We start from the raw sequence: 17,558 nt of genomic DNA, 5'->3' as shown, positions 1-17,558 counted from the left end.
CTCCAGCTGCCACACTTTGCTAGATGGCAGCTGCAATGCTTTGGGGCAAGTTCTTTTCAGTGCATCAAAGAGCCCCAGAGGGCCCAGTGCGTATTGTGGCAGATTGTCGTGCCTTGTTGGTCCCGCCAGAGAGCGGGTCGCCCCAACAATGGGGGTTCAAAGGGCATAGAGGTGCCGGGCCCCCTCTATGCAAAGTGCCACAGCTGCGCTGCACTAGGGCGGGCAGCTGCAATGTTTGGCAAATTGTTCAGAGGGCACAGTGGTGCCAGGGCCTTCACAGTATTTACAGCTGCGCAGCACTTAGTGCCAGCTGCTTCGTTTAGGCCCTCATTTGATAATCCCAGCTGCCTGGGCCAGCAAGCAGTGGGCAGCTTCAATGTTTAGGTCTGCGCAATTGCGCACCCCTGACTTCTGCTGCATTGGCATCGTGCCCTTTTGGACATAGGGCATTTTAGCCCCTTTTGAGATTGCCAGTTGGCCAGGGGGACAATTGGGTTTATGGGGCGCCAGGCCCTATGTGAATTATGTGGTGCTAGAAAATGTGATTCATGTAGTATGATTTACGCACCCTGTTGTATACCTCTAAATGAGGTTTTTATGATTATTAGGTTGGTTTGCATATTATGGTTTATGCTAGTGAGATTATGTGCCACTGAGATTAAGTTCTAATGTGAGTTATACTTGGGAGGTTGGGGTCTAAGGTGTTTAGAGATGATTGCATAATGTGTTCATGCAGGTGAGGTTGGCACAGAATGTAATTCACGCCTAATGTGATATTGTGCTGTACTGTGTATAATGTAGTTTATGTTACAGGCTCATGCTAAGTACAGTGGTTACCAGTGATTACTGGTTGTACGTTTATGATATGTTTTACTTTTTACTAAGTTCACTCTGTGATGGTTCTGACAGTGGTCCAGTGGGTGCTGTCAGGTGTATCGAATCCCTTGTAAATATGACCCAGTGCCAGGTGGCTTCATGTATATTATGTGAGTACTATTCTAATGTGTTATGAGAATACAAAGGCTCTTTTCGATATAACCTTGTGTGGAGTTCCTTTTGTGGTGTGCCTGGAATGTTGTTGCTGTGGGTGTGCGCAAATGCTTTCCACATGGCCGCCGGGATAAGCCTGACTGCTCGTGCCAAGCTACCAAGGGGGTGAGCAGGGGTTATCTTTGGCGTGTAACTCCCTTGCCCTGACTAGAGTGGTGGGTGGTCTCTGCCTGGCTTTGGAGCAAGCCTTATCCAACCAGAGATCCCATTTCTAACAGGCACTATGCAGCACCAGTGGAGATATACCACAGAAATGTGTCATATTTTTGCAAATATGGCACATTTCTGCTCTCTCCCTTTCATGCAACAGCGCTGCACGTTCCCTTGCTATGTTGCGGTGAATTAAAGTTTAGTAAATATGGGTATAGCAGTATTTTTGAAAACGGTGGACCAGGAAAAAAGTGACATTTTGCAAGATAAAGTCCATCATCTTTCTTTATTGTTCCAAAATATTGCACTATTATTATTATTTTTTTATTAAATCAGCCAACGTGTTTCGTTTCTGGATGCCTAGGAACTTAATCAGGGCTGTAAAATTCACATAAAAGACAATCTAAATCACCACATATAAAACATGTAAAATGGCATTACATAGTTACATATGAAAAGACACACAACACATTTGGATCTCTATGTATCTCAGAGATCACACCATAAAATACAGGGTTTAGGCACATAACACACCACACAAAAATCACACTAGAAGTAGTTTACAACTTAGCAACCCACAAGTACATATAGTTGAGGTCAGCACAAATCCCATAAAGATCCCAAATAGTATAAAAGTTCAAAGCAAACACATCCCATCTATATAAAGGTATTAATTGCATATAAAATGATTTACAGCATACTATCCCACCTCACGTGAGTGAACAGTGAAAACTTAAATAGTTCAGCAACATAATAATAAAAGAGAAGGTGGGAACACAGACAAACTAATTGAACTGTGTGCACGTATTGTAAGGAGAATTACGGTCTACTAATTGCCCATGATAATAAAGATTCCAAACCACTAGTGTAGCATTTCAGGAACTCTATTTCTCATATAGGTTGTTATTTGCTGATGGATCGCACCTTAAAGTATAGGTTATCGTATTTAAAATACGTTCGAATATTAGTTGCTGTACCTTCCTATGGCAATCGTCATATCACGGGTTACAGTCATCTAGTGCATAGATTGGTGTACAGGGACCATATCATGCCCCAGATCGAGACCTATCTGGGAGAGAAACCTTTAGCCCAATCATGTTAAAAGCCTCGCGTTGTGAGCATAATAGGTAAAGTCACGATAGGAGCAGCATTAGATAAAAAGCACCCCTCTCTCTATCATGTCACCGCTGCTGGGGATTACCTGAATAAATGGTCAACCAAGATAGTCAACCTTCCACACAGACATTGCTGAATAAAATGTAGAATTCATCACCATATTACAAGAATTGTCTGTCTTATGTCCACAAAGTCACCAGGAACACCTCCTCAAGTTTATTGGTACTCCAAAGTAGTTAACAATTGAACAGGCATAGCCAACTCAAACAATAAGTATATTCTGCATAATGAGAGTTAATCGATTACATTCATTATCTAATTTCCACAAGGGCCATATCACAAGGCATATCTATATATGTTCTCCCTACCACCATCAAATATTCAAATGTAAAAAAAAATGTGTACGATTCCGACAAACAAATAAGCGTACATAAATAAACACAAAAAACCATCTATCAACATCACACAAAAGAGACATAAATCAAACAAATAAGTGTTTATCCAAAAGTTCGTCCTTGGCCACACCGGGACTAGAAGGGTTTTGTCCATTCAGTCACATGTAATATGGCCCGATATCCCCACCGCCTTGACACCCTCTAATAATCCCCCCTTTTTACACCAATCAACATCCATTCCATATGAACTTAACCAAGTTCTGAGAACTATCAAGTATATCCTGGGGTCTGTGTTCAAAAAGATGTGCCATATTCGCTGTTTTAGGGACCAAATGGACGTTATGTGGTGCTCCTACATGAACCAGAAATGTGACGTTGGGAGCAACTAAGGACTCTATGATAGAATGGCAGTCGCGCTCTAAAATCCCTATATGTTCTGTGTAAAATTTACAATCAGACGCCAGTGTCATGTATTGTTAAATATCCAGCTTAATATATCAAACAAGGTAGAAATATATAATAGAGCAGAATCAGTTGGGGGACTCATTTGTAATATATTCAATATATCTGATGTGGTATGCCTACATGAACCGGAAATATGATGCCGTTCATGTGATAAGGAGAGCAAACTAAGACGCCATGAAAAAGTGGTAGTCGCGCTCCATAATCCCATAGTGTTCTGTATAAAATACACATTCAGACACCAGTGTCATCTACGATTACATATCCAACGTAATTTATCAAGTACGGTAGAAATATATATTAAAGTGAAAGAAAGTAAAGGACTTATTTGTATTATGTTCAATATATACTGTACCATCCTATAATAAACACTGTAGCAGAAAGCGCCTATAGTACAGTCTCAAATGAGAAAAGGCATAAATAGCAAAGATTGAGAAACGGGACACCTGTTTGTGTAGTGAGTAGGTAATGGCAAGGTGACAAGACATGACGCAAGTTGTAAAGAAAGAATTCCTATTTTGACCTAAAAAGATCCAAGGTGAATAAACGTAATCCAATCATGCAATTAACATTGGGTCACACAAGAGAGACTCCTATACGTAGAACCTACAAACTTAGTTCTCCACAAAACCTCAAAAGAAATAACTCTTACATCATTATAACTGGTACAGGGAACTGGTACAGAGTGCACCAAATATTGTGGGGCTACGAACATTATTCCTGAGATTGGAACGCTTAAGAAAGCAGGAATTGGCATGTTGGTGGGATGAGGTGACCCTCCAATAATATATGGATAATAGACAGATACCGAGAGGATTACGAATACTAATTTTCACGACATGTGAAGACTGAAATGAGGAGCTGTTAAGAGAGTGAGAAAGTAACCTCGAAGGGGCTTCCCAGGTTATGATGCAGATCCTTATAAAGCGAAACAAAAGGGGATGATGGACGGAGCGTTTGAGCAAATCAAACACTCACCCCCAGTCAACTGATCTGGGTCATAATCCTCATCAGCCAGGCTATCTTGAATCCAGTGGCCAAGTGAGCAAGGGACTCACATCTGAGCATACCCTGCCAACTTAGATCCTTATAAGACACGCTAGGGAGAAAGGGGAGAAACTACAACCCGGGATTGAGGCTATTGAAAAAGAGATAAATGACGTTGATTCCAAAGCTATTACTGAAAATAATTTAGCTATTCCTAAAAAGGTGAAGGAAAACCATCAACAGTATCTGAAAGAGAAGAAATTAAGGAAAATCAAATGGGATGATAGAGATTACCAGGAGGGACGTATTTACACCTTTGAAAAGAAATATGATAAGGTCCAGGGTGTGGAGAATAGGAAGAGAAATAGGGACGAAAGCAATGATACACGCTCTGTGAGTAGCATCTCAATTTCCTCACAAAGTAGTGCAGCGTCAAACAGTGCACAGCAGGATAACTCTTTAAGGGAGGGTTCCTCCTCCTTTCAAAAGGAACTTGCGAAATTACGTATGAGCAACACACATCAATACCAAAAAAGATCTGTCAAAACCAGGAAGATAGGGAGGAGGTCCAAAGAGAAGGAACAGTGGACAATCTGAATGTGGTAACTCAATCGAAAAAATCATAGGACATTCTCTACAGGATATGGAACATATATGGAACCCTAGTGTTATCGAGAGTGAGAATAGTGATCTCAAGATTGTGAATGTATCAGATAAAATGTTGGACAAAGATTAAATGAAAGTATTAAGTATTGGTTTGAATTTCTGCCCCACACCGAGTGGTGACCTTACAATGTGCATATTGATCTATACAAATTTGTGAGGTCCTTTAAATTTAAAGATTTGTTTGCTGAACGAACCACCCAGCCGGATGTATCTGTTGCGGGACATAGTGCCACGACTCCCACTATCCCTTATGTGCAAAATATTCAGTGCCTGTTATCTATTGAAGGTGGGGAGGGTCACTGATATGCCCTCACTCTTGGAGGACCTTAACATTACCCAAAGTTTTAACACGGACAGTGGCTTAAAGCCTAAGTCTAAATGTGTCCCCACCACAGCATACCATCGCAATATTGATATCTTTTATGAGAAATTTACAGAGAAACTGTACAAGATGGAACTCCCAACTAAATTTGCACCACAAGTCAACCACAATATCTCTGCTAAGGAGAGACGGGCACTGCCAGCAGATTGTGACATCCCTGGACGATCTGGCTCCCTTAAGGAAAGTGAGGGATAGGCCTAGAAGAACTAACGCCTGGTTCACTGATGACCTTGGACAGCATAAACTTCGCTGCAAACAGGCGGAACGACTCTGGAGGAGAGAATACAGGGAGTCAGATAAGGCAGCATATAAACTGACCTTGTAGGAATATAAGACTCAGCTGAAGAAGGCCAAAGCCCAATTTCTGGCAGACACATTGGCCAAGGCCTCTAACAAATCGCAGGCACTGTTTAAATTGGTCGACAATCTAGCCAACCTGCCTTGTACTGCCTCGGCTATCCCTGTCTCCCAGGAATTGTGTGATTCTTTGGCCTCTGCGTTTGAGGAGAAGATTAGGATAATCCTGAACGGACTTCGGATCCCTGGTCAGTCTGTATCTTCCTTGTTTCCACTTGTAGAACCCTCTCCCACGGCGGCTCAGCTGTCCTGCTTTCCTAGCCTTTCTCTGGAGGAATTTTGCCTCCTGGCTAATGGCGTGTCTTCAGGATCACCACTTGATCCTATGCCTCATAAGATCTGGAAGGCATTTCAAGATGAGCTGTTTCCTCCGCTCCACACCATTTGCTGCCAGTCATTGAGTACAGCAGTAGTCCCAGATAGCTGGAAGTTGGCAATTGTCACACCACTGCTGAAGAAGGTTTCTTTGGACCCTTCGAGCACGGCCAACTATAGGCCCATCTCGCTTTTACCATTCATAATAAAAGTTGTAGAGAAGTGAGTCACGAGAACACTATCCAGCTTTCTGGAGAACAACTCCTGCCTGGATACATCGCAATTCGGCTTCAGACCGGCTCACGGCACGGAGGCTGCATTGGTCACCGTGTTGGACAATCTACGAACGCGTGTCGACATGGGCAAGTCAGCATTTTTAGTGCTGCTTGACATGTCGGCCGCGTTCGACACGGTGGACCATGCAGTACTACTGAGCCGTCTTCAGAGTACAGGAGTAACTGGCTTGGCCTTGAGATGGTTAACATCCTATCTCAGCAACAGACAGCAAGCAGTGGCACTACCGCCTTTTCGATTTGCCATACAACAAGTGGATCAGGGTGTCCCCCAGGGGTCGGCGATCAGCCCGATCTTGTTCAATCTGTATCTTCGACCTCTGGTGGATCTGATAAAGTCATTCGGCATATCTGTCATCAATTATGCCGATGACACTCAACTGATTTTTTCATTTGAGGGTACTAAGGCAGTATCGAGAGACACTTTTCATTGCTGTATGTCGACTACAGCTGAGTGGTTGCGAGCCAACTCGCTTCAATTCAATGGATCTAAAACGGAGGTTCTTCATTGCTCCCTAGACCGTACCCCCCCGGCCGCTTCCGGACGACTTCTGGCCTATATCCATCTTAGGTACGGTAGAGGCTGCTGAGTCAGCCCGCAATCTGGGAGTTCTGTTTGAACCCAGCCTGCAGCTTGATGCCTCTGTGAACAGGACTATAGCGGTTTGTATGGGCTTACTCCGTGCCCTACGTAAGATCTTACCGCTCCTCCCCATAGAGGCTAGGGCAGAGGTAGTGCGCAGTTCTATTCTTAGTCGATTAGATTACTGCAATGCACTACTTCTGGGAGCCCCCAAAACTTTGATTTTAAAGCTGCAGAGGATCCAAAATATGGCGGCTAAACTGGCTCTATCCCGTCCTCGCTCTGCCTCTTCTTCCGACGCATTGGCTGATCTTCATTGGCTACCCGTCGAGCAGAGAATTTCCTTCAAGGCGTTATGCCTTGTCTTTAAGGCCCTGCATGGACATTGGCCAATACCGCTCCAAAATCTTTTTTCCTGGTACCATGCTGCTAGACTTCTAAGATCCTCCTCCGCGTTTCTAGTGACGGTCCCCAGGATCAATAGAGTGAGGATGGGCGGCCGTGCTTTTAGTTTCACGGCCGCTACTCTTTGGAACACCCTCCCGCTGACGCTGAGGAGTAGACAAGATCTCACTTCCTTTAAAAAGAACCTCAAGACCTTTCTGTTCCCCAGAGTAATGTAATTGTAGTCTACCGCAGGAAAGACGCAGTCTCAGCGCCAGGATACCCTTTGGGTGGCAGCTGCGCTAAATAAGCAAATAAATACATACATACATACTGAGTAGATTGTGTATGGATGACGATATTGTAAATCGGAGAGGCCGATAATGGCAGAAATGTGGTGGTGATAAATCAATTAAATTTTATGAATGTGATAGATCACAATTGAACAACAGATCTTGTTATAAATTGATTGAGGGGAAACCCTATCAAGAAGTTGATAACAATGATTAATATCAAAGTGAGAGAGTGGTGAGACACATGCCTACTGATGCAGGATTAATTTCCCTATCTATGTGACAGATATCCCAAATTACCCTCTATATACATTCTGCCGAAAATCCACAAGGGTGCGCTGTTTCCACGAGGCCGATCAATTATTTCAGGGGTGGGCTCACCCACTGAAAGGATGTCTGAATTTGTGGATTTATGACTTTAAAAACATGTCCAAAATCTACCTTCCTATATTAGGAATAGTAAGAACATACTGGTGAATTACAAGGACTCTAGTTTTTCTGAGGAACTTTGCTTTGTTAAATTTGATGTGGAAATTCTGTCCACTTGCATCCACAAAAAATTTGAACTCATGGCGGACCAGTCTTATCGGAATAGAGAGGGGGCAGACTGCTATGAGTACAATGAACTGATAATGCAGATGATGGACGTCATCGTGACTAACAACTTTTTTTCTCCACAATGACCAGCGGTTCCAACAGACACAGGGAGCGCTATGGGTTCCCGGTTTGCTCCCTCTTAGCATACATGCCTCCCCTGGACTGAACACATCGTCTTCTGGGGGAGGTACATAGATGATATCATCTGCCTCTGGTCAGGCTCGGATGATGCACTACACCAATACTTTGCCTTCCTCAATATTAATCCATCCAACGTCAAACTGACAATGACATACCACAAAGAATGGATACATTTCTTGGATTTACATTTTTATGTAAAGAATGGGGTAGAGCAGAGTACCCTAAATCGAAAGGAAACAGCTTTCAATGGGGTGTTACATGCTTCTAGTGCACACTCACGGGCTGTAATCAACAATATCCTCTATGGGGAAATGATCAGCATTAAAATGAACTGCAGTGAGGATGAGACATATCGAGTCAATATTCTAGAGACCAAAAGAAGATTTCTTAAAAGGAGATATGGATACAAAGTACTGAACAAAGCCCACTCTAGGATACAGCAGACAGAGAGACTACATTAATGGAGAGACAAAACAAGACATATCATGTGTCCCAGAAAAGCAGACTGAGATTTGTGACTCAATACACTACCTACAGTAATAAGATTTTAACGCTCTGAAAAAAGACTAGCATCAGCTTGCTCACGTTCCTTGTCTTAAGGATTCTCTGACTAGGAACCCGGCAATTACCTACAGAAGAGGGATATCCTTGAGGAATATGCTTTGCCCGAGCTACATTATAACTCCCCAGAGGAAAAGAACATGGCTGCCATCGAAACCGCAGGGCTTCTTCACATACAATATCTGTACATACGGTAAAAATAAGACCAAAACATTTATGTATAATATTACTTGCCAATTGGAAATAAGACATTTGATTAATTGTAACACCACGTATGCCGTATATGTATTGGGTTGTTAACGTGGACTGATTTACATGGGCAGCACTATACGATGTCTGGAATATCGAATACAAGAACACCGTAAGGCTATAATGAGTAAAGATGTCAGATATCCCATGATAAAACATTATAGAAGTGTACACCCGGATGTCTCTGAATTCTGGTTTCATGGTATTGATCATGTCAGTGCTGGAAAACGGGGTGGAGACAGGGAATTGGCATTAAGACAGATGGAGGCTAAATGTATCTCCCATTTGAGAACCACCATTGAGGGCCATAATACTGAAAACGAGCTCCAATGATTTGCTTTTGATATTGACAGAGGAAATACTGGGACCAGTAACTTTTATGCATAACTGGGGTCTCGAGTTCTGCAGTTATAATGATGTAAGAGTTTTTTCTTTTGAGGTTTTGTGCCAATTAAGCTTTAGCACTCAACTTGCAGAACTGAGTTTGTAGGTTCTATGTATAAGAGTCTCTCTCGGGTGACCCAATGTTGCATGTATGATTGGATTACATTTATTCAATGAGGAAATTTTTAGGTCAAAAAAGGGTTCTTTCTTTACAACTTGCTTAATGTATTGTCACCATACCCTTAACTACTCACTACAAACACAAGTGTCAGGTTTCTCAATCTTTGATATGTATGCCTTCTCTCAATTGAGATTGTACTACAGGCAGTTTCTGTTACAGTGTTTGTTATAGGATGGTACAGGATATATTGAACATAATACAAATGAGTCCTCTACTTTCTTTTTCTTTAATTTATACTTCTACCTTACTTGATAAATTATGCTGGATATGTAATCGTAGGCGACATTGGTGTTTGAAGGTGTATTTTATACAGAACATAATGGGATTGTGGAGCACGACTACCACTCCATCATTACGTCCTTGTTTACTCCCCTTATCAATTGACCGGCGTCATATTTCCAGTTCAAGTAGCCGTACCATATCAGATATATAGAATATATTACAAATGACTCACCTACCTGATTCTGCTCTAATATATATTTCTACCTTGTTTGACATATTAGGCTGGATATTTAATCATAGACGACATCGGTGTCTAATTGTGCATTTTACACAGTACACATTGTTGTTTTGGAGCACGATTGCCATTCTATCATAGCGTCCTTGGTTGCTCCCCTGATCACGTAACCGACATCACATTTCGGGTTCACGTAGGTGCACCACATCACGTTCATTTGATCTATAAAACATGCAAATATGGCATCTCTTTTTGAACAAAGACCACAGGATATACTTGATAGTTCTCAGTACTCGGGTAAGTTCATACGGAATGGATGTCTATTGATGTACAAAAGGCGGGATTAGAGGGTATCAAGACAGAGGGGACATTGGGCCGTTTTGGCATATTATGTGTGACTGTATGAATGAAATCCTTTTGGTACCGGCGTGGCCAAGATCGAACATTAGGATAAACACTTATTTGTTTTATTTATGTCTCTTTTGTGTGATGTAGATAGATGGTTTGTTGTGTTTATTCATGCCCGCCTTTTTGTTTGTCAGAATCGGACAAACAATTTACATTTGAATGTTTAATGGTGGTAGTGAGAACATGTATAGATATGCCTTGTGATATGGCTCTTGTGGAAATTCAATTATAAAATAAATCAATTAACTCTCATTATGAAGAATATACTTATTTGAGTTTGATATGCCTGTTCAATTTTTAACTACTTTGGAGTATCCACAAACTTGAGGAGGTATTCCTCGGGTCTTAAGGCTAACAATTCCTGTGATATGGTGATGAATTCTACATTTTATTCGGCAATGTCTGTGTGGAAGGTTGGCTATCTTGGGTGAACATTGGGAGGGGTGACCAGAGGGAGGGGTGCTGTTTATCTAATGCTGGTCTTATTGCGACTTTACCTATTATGCCCAAAACGCAAGGCTTTTTACATGATTGTGCTAAACAATTCTCACCTGCATACGTCTCGATCTGGGGCATGATATGGTCCCTGTACACCATCTATGTATGGGATGAATGTAACCCTGTGACATGACGATTGCCATAGGATGGTACAACAACTAATATTCTACGGTATTGTGAATACAATGCACTATATGAGAAATAGAGTGGCTGAAATGCTACACTAGTGATTTGGAATCTTTATTATCATTGAAAATTAGTAGAGCTTAATTGTCCTCCCAATACGTGCACACAGTTCAATCAGTTTGCGTTTGTGTTACCCCTCCTTTTTTATTATTATGCTGCTGACCTACTTAAATGTAAGTTTTCATTGTACACTCACATGAGGTTGGATTGGATGCTGTATATAATTTTATATGTAATTAATACCTGTATAGAAGTGGGTGTGTTTAGTATGAAAGTTTATACTATTTGGGCTCTTTATGGGATTTCTGATTACCTCAATTATATCTACTTGGTGGTTCCTTAGTAGTAAACTACTTCTAGTCTGATTTTTGTGTGGTGAGTTACGTGACTAAAACCTGTATTTTAGGGTGTGCAGATGTGTTGTGTCTTTATATGTAACTATGTAATGCCATTTTACTTGCTTTATATGTGGTGATTTATATTGTCTTTTATGTGACTGTTTCATTCCAGAAGTTCTTAGGCATCCAGGAACAAAACGCGTTGGCTGATTTAAAAAAAATCTGTGCAATATTTTGGAATAATAAAGCAAGATGATGGACTTAATCTTGCAAAATTGAACGTTTTTCCTAGTGCACCTTTGTTTCAAAGAATTTCCTTTTCTCTACTCTCCAGTGGCACTGAAAGGTGGCAAGTGCCGGAAGCGCATGCACAGGACACTAAACTTTATCAGACTGATTTGACGTGCTAAGACTTGTGGTCCGCTGCTGCTAGCGTTGTGTGGATACAAAGTATTTTTGAGGCCTGTTCCTAGTCTTTGCGTTAAACATTGGAAACTGTAATCCTCTTATTACATATCCAGATGGTTTTGTAGAATTGTTTGGGGCAGATTAGCATTGGACCTTTTCATATTATAAGAAATTGCAGCCATTTCTTTGAAGTTTAGACATATGGTAAGTGTGTGGTATCATAATTGCACAGAAGACCAGGGTACTTCTAGCTTGCTTAGAGTGTAGGGTAATTTAGAGATTTATTGGATGTTTAACTTGTATTTCTTGGATTTTTATGATGTTTTATTGCAAAAAATTATATTCTATTTTGCCCCAGTGGTTTTGTAATAAAGAAGTATTTTACCTGAAGACCTTTCTATATCTCCCTAGCAATCGCCATCCGCACACAGCAGGATACCGAACACCAGAGGCTCTGGACCACAAAATGTTAAGCGACTAAAGATAGGGAATTTCTCATCGGCAAGCCACACAGATCCTTTGACAGCAGGTTCTGAGTTAGATGAAGAACCTGCCCTGCCAGCTTCCGACTATAATCCAGAAGAACATTTAGCATTGCTTGATTCTGAGTCTCTTGCAAATACAACCACAAGTACACAAACAACTACCAGTCCATGTTTTAAACAGTCATAGAGTTCATACAACTTTGATATAGGAGAACACATAGTTGTCTCAAGACTCAGCACAGTTTCACCATGAAACGCAGATGAGTAATGCTACCAACTTTTGATCTTTTCCTGGACACCAGACATCATACAAGTTTCCAGTAGTTCAGCTGGGAACTCAAACACGTCGCTTTCAAAATGATTGGTTGAAAATCTATCGGTCTTGGCTTGCCTACAGTGCTAAACTTGAAGGAGCCTTCTGCAAGATATGTGTACTCTTTTCCCATAAAGAAGTTGGTAGAAGTTCTCATAAAGCTGTGGGGAATTGAGTGCTTCAGCCCTTAACAAAATGGAAAATTGCACAAAGTGATTTTTGTTCCCCTGCTTCCTCCATTTATCTCATAGAGTATGACAGCAGCAGCTAAGTTCTCATCTGTTTTTGAAGGGAAGTCTGTTGCTGTTACTATGATCAAGACCAACTGGAAGAAAACTATTTTGGAAAACAGAAAATGACTTGTGCGAATAGTGGAATCAGTACTCCATTCTACCAAACAAGGTACAGCTGTTTGAGGACACAGAGACAGTGGGCAACCTATTACATCAAAGGTACCTCAAGAGAATATTGGCAATTTCCACGCTGCTCTGCGCCTACGACTTCAAGCTGTTGATTAAGTTTTGGCATGGCATCTGGCAACATGTCCTTCCAATGCAACCTACACAAGTTGGAAGATTCAGAATGATATTATCTCTGCTTGCAACATTCTAGTTAGAAACAGAGGGGTGGAACGCGCAAACAATGCAAGATGTTTTGCCATTTTAGCAGATGGGAGAACTGACAGTGCCACTACTGAGCAACTTGTTCTATTAAATCATTTTATAGAAGGCACATCTGTATATGAATATTTTCTTGGCTTTTAAGAGCTTCAGAATGCAACAGGGGTCGGAATTGGAAAGTAAAGTAAATTCTCACTTCTTAAGAAACATATGACCTGACCTGTCCCTGACTGCAGGGCCGGTCGCTCCACACACTGCGCGGCTCCCCCCCGTGAGTGACCCCTCCGCTGCTGCCTCGCTACAGCCGTGTGCCTGGAGTGCTGCTGCCAGTATCTTTAGCCTGCGCCTTAGCCTGTGCCCCTGTGTTTAGTAAAGTATTTTGTATTTTCTTTTTCTGTGTGCCATAGCCTATGCCCCTGTTTCTGCCAATCTACTGTTCTGTTTTCGCCGACTCCGTGTTTCTTCCCGCCGCTTCTCCCCCTCCCCGCTCCCCGCCGCTGCTCCCCTTTGGCCCCACCCACTTTTCTTTTTGTATCCCGCCCATTGGACACCCCGCTCCCGCCTCCCAGCTGCTCCTCCCTCCCACTTGGCCATTTATGGAGGTTGCCGCACTGTGGTGAGCTGTAACCTGTCCCTGACTGCAGGGCTGGTCGCTCCACACACCGCGTGGCTCCCCCCCGTGAGTGACCCCTCCTCTGATGCCTCGCTACAGCCGTGTGCCTGGAGTGCTGCTGCCAGTATCTTTAGCCTGCGCCTTAGCCTGTGCCCCTGTGTTTAGTAAAGTATTTTGTATTTTGTTTTTCTGTGTGTCATAGCCTATGCCCCTGTTTCTGCCAATCTACTGTTCTGTTTTCGCCGACTCCGTGTTTCTTCCCGCCGCTTCTCCCCCTCCCCCCGCCGCTGCTCCCCTGTGGCCCCACCCAATTTTCTTTTTGTATCCCGCCCATTGGCCACCCCGCTCCCGCCTCCCAGCTGCTCCTCCCTCCCACTTGGCCATTTATGGAGGTCGCCGCACGGGAGCGCAGCGGGCGCACCGATTGTGCGCCGAAGGCGCGCTAAAGGCAAGCCCGTCTGTGCCCGTCCGCGCCAGGACCACTGGCCCCCGAGGGCACCAGCCCACACGACGGACCTACGACGCCGCCACCCTCAACGCACTCAACCCCGGCCGGAACCCGGCCTGCTACCGAGCCGCCCCGAAACGCACCCACGGACCCTTCACCTGCCAAGCCTGCAAGTTCACCTGCATCCGGACCTGCACCGCACCCGACAAGCCAAGCACCAGCAGCAACCACCTCAAGTGCATCCTGCTCAACACCCGCTCCGTCCACAGACATGCCATTGAACTCTGGAACCTGCTCGACACAACATAACCAGACGTCGCCTTCCTTACAGAAACCTGGATGAACGCCTCCTCAGCGCCCGACATCGCCATAGCCATCCCGGACGGATACAAGATCACCCAGAAGGACCGCGTCAACCAGACTGGAGGAGGCATCGCCATCGTACACAAGAACACCATCCACATCACGACCAACCCCGATGACACCTTCACCGCCACCGAACACCTCCACTTCCGATCCCGACACCGATCCCAAGACCACCCTCAGAGGCACCCTCATCTACAGATCCCCGGGACCACGCACACAATTCAGCGAAGACATCGCAGACTTCATCAGCCCGTACGCACTCCCCTCCGCTGACTACATCCTCCTAGGGGACCTCAACTTCCACCTGGAGAACAACAAGGACAGCAACACCCCCACCCTACTGGACAACCTCGCCAACCTCGAACTCAAGCAACTGGTGAACACCCCCACCCACTACGCCGGCCACACGCTTGACCCCGTCTTCTCCTCCAGCGAGCACATCTCCTTCAGCCACTCCACCGGATTGACCACAGCTGCATCCACTTCAGCTTCAGAAGAACAACGACCCACCACCACCCGCAACAGATTCCTCGCAGAAGCTGGAGCAAGATCACCACCGAGCAGCTCACCACCTCCCTCCGCCAGAACCCTCCCGCCAGCACAACAGACCCCAACGAAGCAGCCAGCAACCTCACACAGTGGCTCACCAACTGCGCAAATGACCTCGCACCACTGTAAAACCCTCCCAGCAGACCCGGCAGCAGGAAAGCCTCGTGGCTCACCGACGAACTCAAGAACTCCAAGAAGAACTGCCGCACCCTTGAGAAAGCCTGGCACCACAGACAACATGACTGCCCTCAAGCACGCCACCCGCAAACACCACCAGCTGATTCGCACCACCAAGAAGACAGCATTCACAGAACGACTGGACAACAACGCCCACAACAGCAAGGAACTCTTCAGCATCGTCAAAGAGTTCTCCAACCCCAGCGCCGGAAACAACGACATCACTCCCTCGCAAGACCTCTGCGACTCATTCACCTCGTTCTTCCACCGCAAGATCGCCGATATACACAACAGCTTCGGCGCACCTACCACGCACCCCAACCACCAAACCAACGCCCCCCATCACCACCCTCTGCGCCTGGACCCCGGTCAGCACCGAAGACACCACCCGCACGATGAACACCATCCACTCCAGATTACAAACCGACCCCTGTCCCCACCACATCTTCAATAAGGCCAACTTCATCATCGCACCCCAACTCTGGGTCGTCATCAACACCTCCTTCAACACCGCCACGTTGCCGGAGACCTGGAAGCATGCCGAGCTCAGCGTCCTCCTGAAGAAACCTACTGGAGACCCCACCGACCTCAAGAACTACCGCCCCATCTCGCTCCTCCCTTTTCCTGCCAAAGTCATCGAGAAGACCGTCAACAGACAGCTTGCCGCCTTCCTCGAGACGAATGGATCCCTCGACCCATCGCAGTCCGGTTTCCGAGCCAACCACAGCACCAAGACCGCCCTCATCACAGCCACTGACGACATCAGATCCCTGCTCGACAACGGGGAAACAGCAGCCCTCATCCTCCTGGACCTCTCTGCAACGTTCAACACTGTCTGCCACCGCACCCTAGTGCAGCGCCTCAACAACATCGGAGTCCAAGAGAAGGCACTGGAATGGATCATCTCGTTCCTCCCCAGAGGAACCCAGAGAGTCCGCCTCTCCCCGTTCAGATCCGAGGCCACCGAAGTCATCTGCGGCGTACCACAAGGATCATCACTCAGCCCAACCCTCTTCAACATCTACATGAGCCCTCTCGGAGCCATCGCACGCGAACACAACCTCAACATCATTTCCTACGCCGATGACACCCAGCTGATCCTCTCCCTCACCAACGACCCCGCCACCGCCAGAACCAGCCTGCACGAAGGGATTAAAGACGTCACCGAGTGGATGAAGAACAGCCGCCTGAAACTGAACTCAGATAAGACGGAAGTCCTCATCCTAGGATCATCGCCCTCCGCCTGGGACGACTCCTGGTGGCCCCTGCCCTGGGCACCACTTCCAAACCAACGGACCACGCACGCAACCTGGGCTTCGTCCTGGGCTCCTCCCTCTCGATGACCAGACAAGTCAACGCCGTCTCATTTTCATGCTTCAAAACGCTGCGCATGCTCCGTAAGATCTTCCGATGGATCCCCACTGAAACCAGGAAGACGGTCACCCAGGCACTCGTCACCAGCCGCCTGGACTACGGAAACACCCTCTACGCCGGAACCACAGCCAAACTCCAGAAAAGACTCCAGCGCATCCAGAATGCCTCCGCACGACTCGTCCTGGACATCCCCCGACACAGCCACATCTCTGGCCCCCTGAGAGACCTGCACTGGCTCCCCGTCAGCAAGAGGATTATGTTCAGGCTCCTCACCCACGCACGCACACAAGGCCCTCCATGACCTGGGCCCCAAGTACCTCAACAACCGCCTGACCTTCTACGTGCCCACCCGCCAGCTACGATCGACCAGCCACGCCCTCGCCGCCGTACCACGCATTCGTAAAGCCAACGCCGGGGAAGATCCTTCTCCTACCTGGCAGCCAAGACATGGAACTCCCTCCCCATCCACCTTCAACTGGCACAGGATCACCTTTCCTTCAGGAAGCTCCTCATGACCTGGCTCTTCGAGCAGTAGCGGACCCCTCCCCCCCAGCGCCTTGGGACCCTACCGGGTGAGTAGCGCACTATACAAATGTCCATGATTGATTGATTGATTGAATGTTGATTGTATGCGTGGGCAAACATACTATGGTTGTGCTCCAGAGTGTGTGCCAAAGGCATTTTATGTACATTGTGGAAGTAATTCACTGAACCTTGTGATTTGACAATCATGTGATATACGTCAAACCCATTACTGCCTTTCAACACTTAA

General features: G+C 45.4%; 1 pseudogene; it reads left to right on the top strand.

Annotated features, from left to right (window-relative positions):
* The window catches only part of LOC144821664 (uncharacterized), a 35,023-nt pseudogene that overhangs the window by 3,494 nt on the left and 13,971 nt on the right, over positions 1–17,558 (top strand).

Source organism: Lissotriton helveticus, chromosome 2_2, assembly GCF_964261635.1.
Source record: "Lissotriton helveticus chromosome 2_2, aLisHel1.1, whole genome shotgun sequence".
NCBI classification, from domain to species: Eukaryota; Metazoa; Chordata; class Amphibia; order Caudata; family Salamandridae; genus Lissotriton; species Lissotriton helveticus.
The sequence above is the reverse complement of the archived record's forward strand: the minus strand, read 5'-3'. Positions and strand labels throughout refer to the sequence as shown.